The 12,313-nt window shown below is 39.0% G+C and overlaps 1 long non-coding RNA gene across 1 annotated transcript; it reads left to right on the forward strand.

Annotated features, from left to right (window-relative positions):
- The first annotated feature begins 4,828 nt into the window (after positions 1-4,828).
- On the forward strand, positions 4,829-11,147 carry LOC106965269 (uncharacterized). The gene is made up of 3 exons (XR_001428597.1): positions 4,829-4,944; positions 8,429-8,437; positions 11,138-11,147. It is a non-coding gene; the product is annotated as an uncharacterized LOC106965269 (long non-coding RNA).
- The last annotated feature ends 1,166 nt before the right edge of the window (positions 11,148-12,313 follow it).

Genomic DNA, 12,313 nt, shown 5'->3' on the forward strand with positions numbered 1-12,313 from the left:
GACTAATGCTGGCAGAACTTTCCTTTTTCATACCACAGTTCAGTACTTCTTTAGTTTTGGCAAAATTTGATGCACGCAGCTTTTTAACTCACAATTTATAGGCCGACATTGTGCTAAAGAGTAATTATGGAGAAATTACTGTAGGTGTGCAAACAGACATTCTGGTTTCCAAATGAGCTGATTTTTTTTTTAATCCAAATTATGTGTTGTCTGAAGTTTTGTCACAGCTCTCAGGCTGTCGACTTGGACGACTAACGAAGCCCTCTCGTAGGCCAGCTTTTGGGGCTTAGCCCAGACTTGTTTTCAGTTCATAGTCCCACAGATGCCAGCAGAGCTGTCCAGGTCTCACTGACCGGAGCAAAGAGGTGGCAGAGTACTCTCTGCCTGGAGTAGGAAGTCAGCGAAATGCCAGAAGTGCTGCACTCCAAAGCCCCAGACCTTGTGGCAGATCGCTCAAGAGGTCCACATTGAGTCACCGACTCTGCCCCGGGCACGCGCTACTTTGCTCCCCCGTTAGTGAGAGCAGGCTGTTCTTGCCAGTGTCTCTCTGAATAAAAGAGAGTACAAGCAGACTATCTCAAACAGAATGTTTTTCAGCACCAGTCAGTGAAACATTTAAGAATGAATTTGGGGTAATAAAATGAAGTTGGTGTTAAACAGACATAATCAGCTGAGTTCTCTGTAGGCATACAGTTGTATCTCTGGGGGTAAAAGAATTTTATGCTTGAAGTTTAGTAATATTATTGCTTTAGGAAAGTAATAACTCCTAGAGACGTGGGCAGCAATAGTTGAAACTTGGAATTATCATTCCAGCATGTTCAAGTTAAACTGTTTGATCCCTCCTTCCTTTCTTCCAAGCCCCAAGCGTTGGGAAAGTTTAGTACAGCACATACTTCCTCACAGCCTCAGACAAATGCTACTCAAAACTATCCATCCTGCTCTATGGCTAAGAAACCAGCTTCTGGAAGTTGAGGAGCTGAGGATGTTTGCCATATAAACAGATGCACCCACAAGATTCTGACCAATTACATAACAGTTTCTCATGTAAAGAGGGGGTGAAAAGTAGCCAGTAAGGTTGTGGGGTATAAAATGATGCAATTTTCATCACTCAACCATTCAAGGCCCTTAAGAATGTCTTCATCTGCTTTCTGAATGACTCTGGCTTAGAAACCAAGAAGGCTTGTTCCAATCTCAAGGATTGCTAAATGTTTTCAAAGTCAGCAAAAACACTAAAGCACTGATTAAGACTAATATCCAGGTCCAGGTGGCTTGCAGAAGCACAAGGCACAATTGTGTTTTATAAATAGCGGGTGTCTTCCAATGTGACATGTATGTGGTCTTCTTCCGAGAGAATTCTGCAGGAGTTTTTTATATCCTTTGTCCATGGGGCATTGGGGTTATGTGATGCCTCCTTCTCCCATTGCTTTGTCCAGTATTGCTCAGTTTCAGCTCTCGGTGGTTCTTGGTGCAGGTTCAGTTGGCCAGAACCAAGAGGCAATGCTTGCTGGACTCTAATGTCTCTGGAATGAACAGGTTTGAGTATTTTCTGGGCTGTTTGGTCTTATTTCAGCTTGTTTGGAACCTCATACTCATTCCTTGAAATTTTCAGTTCTAAACTTTGTCCTTTAGAAGTACTGCACATTGGGGAGGCCTTAGTCCTCAATGCGACCGGTATTTTTTTTTAAAATTCAGATGCATTTTTGTAGTTTTAAAGACATTCACAGAAGTATTCAGGAAGCATATGACAGGCTTTATTCATAATTAAAAAGAATTTCAGATATCTGCACAATCTCCTGCTTCTTCACTGCCCAAAATACCTTAAAGCTTTGATTTGGGGGGGCAATATGACAGCGAACTGGAAGTCTTGTCTCAATACTGGGGAAGCTGTGGTGTGAGAACAGCATGACACTAGTTCTGTCCTGGTCCTTTCTCTTCACACATGTGAGTCCACTGTTCCCATACAGACTCGTAGGGCTGTGAATGTGTATGTGCTGCATTCTTGTTATGCTTACCCAGAAGCCCTGCACCTTGAGGATAAAAAACAGACATCCAAGTTTGAATCGCTCTGTCTCCCTACCTTAAATCACATGGTTGCCTCAGCTGTGTTTGTGTTTATGTGTGAGATTCTTTGGTGTTTGCCCAAGTTACTAAAATAGCTTTACTTAATCCCCCTTAGGTTTCAATAGCTGTCACCAAACCTTATGTCACCTGAGCCATGAAGGGGGAAACAAGAAGCAGGAAATCAAACAGGAGTGAGGAGCTTTATGCAGAGAACAGGCAAAAGTAACAGAAGGCAAATTATTTGGAGGTAATACAAAAGCTAAAGCTAAATAATAAATTTTGAAGAGAATAAAAAAGCAGATTTGGAGGACAATCATTCAGTCCGCCTTTTGAATGACGCATCTTCATCAAACATTCCGACTCTGTTCTCGTACCTTCTGCTACGGATCACAGGCTTATTGTTGAGCCCTGTAAGCATGGCTCTCTTGTGTTGGGGCTAAAACACTTCCTAACAACACACATCTAAAGCGACGCCATGTTAGGATGTCAACACCTACAGGGTCAGTCATCCTGGCATGACTCTTTCCTTGGCTTTAAAATAGCTGGCATCAGCCTGCAGAAAGGCCTTTTTAGGAAAGACAAATACAACATGTTTGTTTGTTTATAATCCAAACCACAAACCTCTGACTATTTTGTTGGAGTTTTCCATCACGCAACACAAATTAGTGCTTAACTATGTGACAGATAAATGTAACTTTTTGTTAAACAACCACTATTAAGAAGACCAAACATTTGTGTGAAAAAGGCTGCATAAAAAAGCGTCATGCTGAGCCCTTTAAGGGGCGGAGCTTAGAGCAGCGGTGAGCAGCATGCAGACGAAGAACTGGGGAGAAGGAAAAAAGGAACTGTAGGATTTACCGTTCACATTTTGTATAGTTTGACTTGCTGTTCGCAGTTTGTTGTCACCATCTTTTGATTCGTGTGCGTGGAAATGCAAGTAAGTAACGTTAGAAGTTAAGGACATTGTTTATTTAGCCAAATATTTCGGTTTTTTACCTTGATAGCATGTTTTGTTCACGTGCGTATTTAATAAGAGCTACACAAAGTGGGTTTTCGAGTGTTGTATTTATTTAGAAACGGGGATATTTGTAACAATTAACATTGCATTTGTTTTAGTAATTGTGATATTATTTAGGTAATTTATTTAGGGATTATTCAGACACCCATGCTGTATTATTTATATTTCTAGAACCACACAGTTATGTCAAATTGAGAAATAAACAGCAAGTGCAAGTTAAACCCACTGGAGTGCAACTCTGCTTTCTTTGGAGTTCTAAACGGACTCACCACAGTAATCTGAACATTTACACTAGCAAATTACAGTCCCTATCTTTTAATTAGAGTCAGGGAAAAATATGTGAAGAGGTTTAAGACATCGTCAGCAGTGGTGGGCACACTACTGCTGCTAATGTGCTAATACCTCTGCTAATTCTTTGTTTAGCGCTTTTGCTCACTGAAAAAACTTAGGACATTTAGCTTTTTCTAAGCTAAACACTTAGCTTCCCTTAATTTTTTCAGCATAAATTCTAATAATCTAATTTACTTGGGTGGTTTGTAAAGTAAGTTTGACATCTGTGTGGAACTTTTGGTTATAGTGGCCTGCCACAGCAATACATGGAAGGCAGTTATTATTCTTCACCCGAAAATAACTGTTGCTTTCTTTCACCGTTAATGCAACCGAACTGCGGTGTGCAGCCCCACTATATATATATATATATATATATATATATCAAAACATGTGGCTTGATATAACCCTTGAGGGGGCTGTTACTTTTGTTGGTATTTCGAATTACTATGGCGATGTAATTTGCAAAAAAAAACGAGCCAAATTCAAATCAAAACAAATTCTAACGGACACTGTTTTGTGTCAGTAGGCGCTTTCGCACTGCACGGAACGGAACGGTATGGTACGGAACGGTTGTGTTCGCATTACAACTTGCGACCAGTGTTATAGATCAACTAGTGGCTAAATCAACTGGTGGTGGCAGCTGGAAAAGACTGATGTTTCTGTGGGCGTGGCTTTTTAGGACCCCCCACTACTGTTTCCATAATGTTACACTTTATTTCCTAGCTCATTTACAGAAGACATGGCTACCGCAGATCTATGTGGCAGTGTCATTAATTCCTTATTGTTGATATTTTTTCTCGTCTTTATTCTTTTTATCAAGTGACCGTAATTCTCAACCATATGAGACATCGCTGAAAAAACAATTGTCTTATATACTTTTACATCAGAAACAGGTTAAAATCTTCACTCGAACTGAGATTCTGAAAGTGCCACCAATTAATCCAGGCCTGGTTCTTAAAGCGCGGGGTGTACGCTAGGAAATAAAGTGTAGCGTTACAGAAGATTTCGCTATAGTTTCTGTGGATACCTATTTGAAATATCACAATATGAGGAATATGTGGAAAAATTACACAGCCAGTCGATCTTTTTAACATTTCATTTTTAATCCCAAGGCTCTTCAACATTTATGTCGGCTTTCAGGGAATAATCTTTGCTTTGAGATCTGCTCATGCCACATCGAGATCTATTTCGATCTTCCTTTGACGAGTTTCAACCTCTGAAGCAACACATAAGTCAGGACAAGTTCTGCGTAATTTACACGTTTTGATGGTTTTGCAGATGAACTTTAAAAAAAAAAAGGCAACATACCATATTAGACCAATAAATTCCTTCTAATTAGTTATTCCCGAGATCTTAGTGGTTGTTTTACGGAATTGAATAGTATTTTTGCAAAGATTTGTAGTTCTTTAAGCTTTATTGCATTGTTTACTTCCTGGTTCGGTAAAGGGGTCCTAAAAAGCCACGCCCACAGAAACATCAGTCTTTTCCAGCTGCCACCACCAGTTGATTTAGCCACCAGTTGATCTATAACACCGGTCGCAAGTTGTAATGCGAACACAACTGTTCCATTCCATGCAGTGCGAAAGCGCCTAATTAGGCTGCGTTCACACTGCAGCCTGAAGTGATTTGATTCCGATTTTTTTTGACGTAATGCGACCTGTGACTATTAAGTCACAGGTCGAACTGGGTGAACTGTTATTGGTCTTTAAAAGATGTGCAGATTTTCACTGCACAAAAACTGGAAAAATTATTTTATTAGATGTTAAGACATTGAGGAAGCCTTGAGTACTTCAAGAAACTCACCAATATGCCAGCTGTTTACCAGCAAAATAACTTTTACTCGTAATAGCCTCATAGAACCTGACTTCTGAATATCTAAAGTATTCATTTAAAGAGCCAAGATTCACATAAACGCTGATTTGAGACAATCATTAGCTTGCACCGTTCTTTTTTCTGGACTTTCACTCAACTGGGCACTTTGTTTGGTTATATTATGCCATTTAAGCTTTTGCTTGACGTTTGCTGCGACAGGTTTCAAGGAGACCTGGAGCATTTGCTTGGATTAAATATACCATATAGCTGTTTGATGCTCTGAAGTTTATAAACAGCTTTTAGAAGCAACATATATGGGATTTTAGACTAGATGAGCCTGAAGTCGCATCTCACCGAAGTACTAATGAGGACGGAAAATGATGGCTATTTTCAGCTGGAAGTAAATTAAAAGAATAAATAAGCTGAGGAATGTGGCAATAAATAAATAAATAAAACACCGATTCAGATCTGAAGTGTGTTCCTAACTGGAATTAATTGGTAGGCAGCTGCCTGCAGGAAGGCCGAGTGAAACCCTCACAAGTGTGCATCCATGGCGGTTTCAGGTAACGTGACATTCTAGAAAGTTCAGAGGCTTCTTAATGAGATTGAGGTCCGGGAGAAACACACACATTGGCACGCACGCACACACAAACAGAAACTGCAGAGATGTGGTTCTGAAATTGCAAAGCTAAAAATAAAGAAGCACTTCCTATTGTGAGAGGAGATTGGACCTCTCACTGATGCTCACAATGCCATGCCAGCAATCCCAACAGTATCACATGTTCCAGGAGGAAACACAGGTGATCTGCTCAGCTGTCTTCTGATCTGCTTCCACTGTAAAGACTGCCTATCAATTAAACAACGGCTACACAGATTGAGTGTCCACGAGTGTCGGGGCGAGGCGTGTATATCGGGTACAATGTGTGGAAACGGGCTATCTGCTACCGGCTTTGCTGAACACCCTTATGACATTTTAATGACTCACTCAAAGCATGCAGCTTCCTTGTCGTTGGATCATGTTTAGCTTGTCACAGGTGATGCCAGGCCAACCGAACGCTGACCTACAAAATAACAAAACGGGCCGGATACTTGATTGTTGATTCGCTGAGGAGTGATAGAGGATGTGGGTAAAGCAGTGACGTGAAAGGTGAATAAGCTGGAGAAAAGTGAAAACCTCCCATTGTTGTCTTGCCTCTGGCTCCCTTGTAGGCAGATATATCGGCTTCAGTTACAAGGAAAAAAACTCTTTGGTTTCATTCATATGAGAGTTTGATCCAAGACTTACCTGGAACTCAACTTGATCTGTCACAGCAATCCCATGTTGCATGTTATTGCTTACATTTGCGCATGCTCAAAACACTGGAGGGCAAAACAATGATTCTTTAACTTGCCATCCATAGCCGTGTTGCTGCAGTGGAACAATTCTGTTGACAAGTTGAAACTTATAGATGTAGGTGTTATTTAGAGCAGTGTGCCTCAGCAAAAGGGAAATGACACAGAAAAATCTTTGAACAACTCCAAACCATTAGTAGTCTTCTTTTTCCTTTTTTTTGTCTCGTCTGCACTACACACAGATTTGTTGTCATAGTAACTGACTGACAACGGCTTCACTAGATGACAAGAGCAGAGATTATGTTCAAGTGTATCAGCACTCAACACCAAAAATCATGAAAGAAAATATTCAGTCTGTTACAGCATCATGTTTTCAGACTTGATGTTTACTTTGCAATTATTACATCAATGATCATCTGAATCAATCACTGATTAACTAGTTTAAGCTGATTAGCGACTCAAAACCTTCCGCGATCGACGTGTTGCACCGCTGCTCTAGTAAAGCACGAACAGTTCATAAACAATATGACATTAAAAAAAAAGGTGTTCATTAACTGATTAGGTCGTGTTTTAGATTGTTCTTGAAAAACTAATCAGTCCCCGCTGATAAGTGGGTGCCCTCACGGCTGCCCAGTGAACCCATTGATTTTTTTTTTTTTTTTACAGCTGACAGTCGCTCCTCTCTCTTGTAGGTACTGCGTACCCCCTCTAAATCTTTTAGGGGTACGCAGTACCCTACCATACCCCCTTACTTTCACCCCTGGTTAAAAATTCAAGTAAATACACTAACCTGTGTATTTTTGTTTCAAATCACAGTATGCCAACTACGAAAACATGAACGACACCTCTGTTAAAAGAGAAATAATGCATCTCATAACAATTTTAACAAAATCTGAATTCTTGAGTTTGCATTCTTAAAGCTTTAGTGTAAATGCATTTTTTTAAAAGTGCTTTTACACATGAACTACACATTTTTTATACATTTGCTATGAAAAAAGTTAATTATTCAAACAGCTCATGTTACGTTTGTCTTCTGCATGTTGGACACATCACTGTTGTAATTATGGTGGGTTTGAAATTTTTAATTATCTCATAAATACGCAAGTTTTTAGGAGATTCACCAAGTTTGTAGTGCTGCTTTATCGTGTAGCGCATGTACCTCCAAATGGCACACTTGGTTCTTTTCAAGGCTGCTCTCCACGTTATGTTGTGAGAGTCCCACCTTCCCAGGATGGATGCGCCTTTTACACTGAAATTGTACATCAAGATTCAACATTATTTCTGAGGTTTAAAAATACAATTATAAAATCACTTGACCAAACAGGGTTATATCTGGATAGAACTTCTTTGCGACCAAGACAAGAAACGTTGTGCCGCTTAATAGCAGGATGACAAAGGTCAATGTTATGCGATAACACGACAACCACAATAAGTTGACAGAATCCCAGTAGATGTATAAAAACAGGATTTATCTTTCTTAGCAAAAATACCAAAAAGGTTTGCACAGCCTGTGGGGGAGAAAGGGGCAGTTAGGTTGTGCCAAATCAAATACATTAATAAAACAAAACGGGGCTTAATTACCATCAACCTCTAAGTGAAAAACAAGAGAAAAGAAAACCCTGCTAATCTGATGTAACAAAAAGACTCACCAAAACATTACATGGGTGGCACCAACCTACTTACCAAGGGTGTTTAACAGAAAGAAACCTACATGATGAAAGTATACAGGGAACCCCAAGCTTACTCAGACCACTAACTCCCACCACAAACCTTTACACACACAAAGAGCCAAACATCAAGACAAGTGTCAATTGGTCAGCCAGGTTGGGTTGACAGACTCTCACACAGCCCTGCAGGTGAGCTTCTTGTATATAGGTTCCTTAAGTGTTGATTGGTTCCTCTCCAACCCACCAATCAGCAAATTGGCACCAGCTTCCACTCTGAACCTGTGGAGAGACAGGAAAAGGGAGGGGGTAAAGAAAAACGCAACCAGTCTGACAGACATGCAACACCTACACCCTTATAAGTCCAAGCAAAATGTTTGGAACTGTCAAAGTTGTTATGTTTTGGAGTCAGTCATAATTGAAGTCATCATTAATTCTTTTGTGACAAATTTTAAGGTCAAAACATAAAAACCACCTCCAGACTAATGTTAGCATGTGGCTATTTTTGTGTAATGACCAGAAAAGATGCATTTGAGTTCAAGTAGAAATCAGGATTTTGCAGATGTTCCAATATTATGCAACAGCAAACACCAAAACTCATTATTTTCTATTCAAACATAGAACGCCCTGAAAAGCATCAGCAAAAGGTCAGAGATTTGTGTTTGCCGAGTTAAGTACCAAGACTGTTTTAGTGATTTTTCATAATAAGACGATATCCCAAGGTGTTTAATAATGCATTTCCATTAACTGGTAGGAAACTGAGGGACCAGACTCAAAAGAGGACAAAAAAGTGTTCAAAATAGAAAAGGTTTCAATTTAATTCTTCCAAAAATAGATAACAAAACATAAAGATTTAATGCACGGATAAGTCAAAGGACAAGTAACAACTTGGGCCCAAATTAACTTTGGTCAACCGAACTCTAACTGAACACAAACAAAAACCTGCATAGAACAAAAGATTGCTTAAATAGGGGTGGAGTAACCTAAATCTACCACATGAGGGAGGCACAACATAACAAAAGCACAAACAAATACAAAATTAACTATAGCATCCTATGAAACAAATAAAGCAAAACTAACTTTAACTTATCACAATAATAAGTGAATATTTAAGTGACAAAATTAACTAATTAAGATCGACTTGAAACAACAAAGTCTCCCCCCTTCAGTCTTTCAGAAGAAAATGGTTTGTTGTTCCAGTTTTCCTCCTCCAGCTGGTTTGTATCAGCAGCACCTCAAACAAAAATCAAGTGCAAGGAAACCATTCAGACAGACATTAAAGTGTGCACCCATTAGAAAGTATATGTCTAAATGGAATAGCTAACTTAAACGGACTATAAGCTGTAACTAATATAAAGAAAAAAATACTAACACGATGTGGTGGTGGTAGGAGGATCCACCACAGAAACGAATTCAGATTTAATGTAGAATTTAGAAGAAAAATGCTGACAGAAACATGAATGATGGGGCTGAACTAATACATTCAACTTTAGCTTTTCAAAACCATTTCTTCAACTGCTGTTTTTTTTTTTGTTTTGTTTTTTTTGTCTGGAGTAAAATCTTAGCTGCTTGGCAGGAAATATAACCTGCCTCTTGGTTTCTATATCTGGTTCATAATTTATTAAAAGGACATTGATATGCATGGAGCAGCCTCGCTCTGGCTTCATCCATATTCACTCCACTGCCACGGCGCCAAGAATGGAGGGAGACGGTTTTCTGGAGGAGGGAGACAAATACATGTGTAATGACCTGGACAGCATGTGTGTTTGAGTGTGCGAGCTACATCAACTGTATGCAGTACAGTTAATCAGATGCTTGGGCTCCTAACGAAACACGGGCTGCAGATGAGAATAAATTACACCCACCACTCCTCTTCCCTCTTCCTTTTTGTTTACATGATGCTATCTACTACGGACAACAGGAACCTTGTTCTTAACCTGCTCTATTAATCCACTTTCTGTCTGAATTTGTGTAGTTTTGGTTTTAGCCCTACAAGAAGATACTTTATTGTTTATCTTCTCTTATACACACACTGCCACAGTACATTCCAACTAATACTAACTAATAATAAATATCCAGTAGAGAAATCCAAATGATCCACACATGTTTTCCAGCCATCCCACAAGGTCCAGGCATTTGTTAGAACTGATTTGGCTTTTAAGTACAGTTCACAAGTCAAGTCAAAAATCGCTGCGTTTCCATTACAAATGTGCGCAAAGCTGTTGATATTCCGCTTATGTTGCAAAAACACAATTTCGCAATTGTAGTGTTGCCATAAAATAAGAAACACAATAAGTTTGTTCATGCGATAAGTCATTAAAAATCACCATCATCTTCCATTTCCTGACGTCTGTCTTTTCCACCACTAGTAGCATCCGGTTTTCATTGCAGTTTTGAAATATAACTGGAAAAAAAAACAAAAAAACCTGCTCATTGTTAGCTCAAAAACGTTTAATCAAAAGACATGTCTTTTATCCAGTGAACATTGTCTTATTAAGTTTTGAATGTTAACATAAAATTGATTTTTATGTGTAGAAAAATAAAGAAAAAATAAATTGGCAGTGTGGCGAAGCCAGACATCACAACGTTGCCATACGTTTGCCTAAATTCTATGGATTCCATCCGACGTGCTTTTTCTCCATAAAAATCATATAATATTCATGCTAATCGACCATTTCTGTTACATTTCTAGATTTTATGTGTGACAAAAAGTTTTAAAGCTAACAGTGCATACAGAATTATTTATAACTGGATAGTTGCTCTGTACTAACAGAACTTTTAAGAACTACAAGTTAAACTTCCAAGGTAAAACAGATTTTTTTGGCAGTCTCCAACTGGCTTTGAGTTTAATAATACTAGTCAGCTTTATGTTGTGGATTTTACAGGCTGTGTGTAGTTCGTGATAGATGGCGATAGGCAGATGGTTTAACTTGTGCCATCTGTGAGTGATTTTGGAAATTTTTTTGCACATTTCCTAACAGTTTCCAACGATGACTTTTTCCAGGTTGTTCAGTAGAGCGAACCATCTGTTAGGTCAAATAAATAGTTTATATAACAGTGCAAAATGTGTTCCTGCCTTTTATACACTTGTTTACTTTCTTCCACACAAATTATTTTGCTTTCTAATTATACAGCATTCCTTCAAGCAAGATATGCTATATTATCAAAGATCTACATGTAAAGGTATCTAAATACACATTACATAAGTTTTGTAATGAGCTTGCCAACAATTTGCTGCTAAAACAACTTTAAGTCTTCTGGGAAAAGTGTTTATGGAATTATTTGACCATTCTTCCAGAAGACCGTTTTTAAGGTCAGACACTGACGCTAGATCAGTTCTCTGCTCAAATTTATCCCAAAACTGTTCCTTTCTGACTGGACCATAGGTGTGTAAGGGTTCATCTAGATATATTATTTGTAAATGTTACAACTGTAAAAAATAAAAATAAGTGAGCCCCCCAAAAATGTGTTGGCCCTTCTCGCTTATCCCTAATTTGCAACCATTGGAGTCTACTCAGTAGTTTTTGTTTAAATGAGATGCCTTCTTTTGCAGAAAACAGATTTTTTTTTATGTCCCTCACTCCTCCCCACCCTAGTCCAAGCAAGATCCTCACTAATCTCCAATGTACACATACTGTAAATATGTTTGGTTTTGTAAATTAATAAAAAAAAAATTATTACTAAAGATTTGCTATTTGGAAGACGAGTCTGCAACGATCTACTCTCCTCTTACTGCCTTCACCTTTTCTTGTTGCGTGTAACACCATCTTGCCTTTCGCCCTGCCAGATCGTTTCTGGCACCGTCTCATTGTTCCACCCTGTTCTGTTTCCAAGACAGACCTGGGTTGTTCTCAACTTGCTGTTTTACCCTTCAGTAGCCCTTCAGCTCAGCTTGAAGGTAAAGCTTAACATCTCATGTGGGATGTAACCTTCTTGGCTGTCCTAGACTGTGAAACCCTGGGTTGTTACCAGTAAAATCCACCTGTAAACTAAAAAAAAAAATAAAAAAAAACACACTGAACTCATTTTGATTTTAATGGGCTCTTTGCACCTCAGCTTCCGCGTTCGGGGTAAAGCGGCTCGATTGTTTCCGATC

This window comes from Poecilia latipinna, unplaced genomic scaffold, assembly GCF_001443285.1.
Source record: "Poecilia latipinna isolate Pla-1442-1.1 unplaced genomic scaffold, P_latipinna-1.0 Scaffold1794, whole genome shotgun sequence".
Classification (NCBI taxonomy): domain Eukaryota; kingdom Metazoa; phylum Chordata; class Actinopteri; order Cyprinodontiformes; family Poeciliidae; genus Poecilia; species Poecilia latipinna.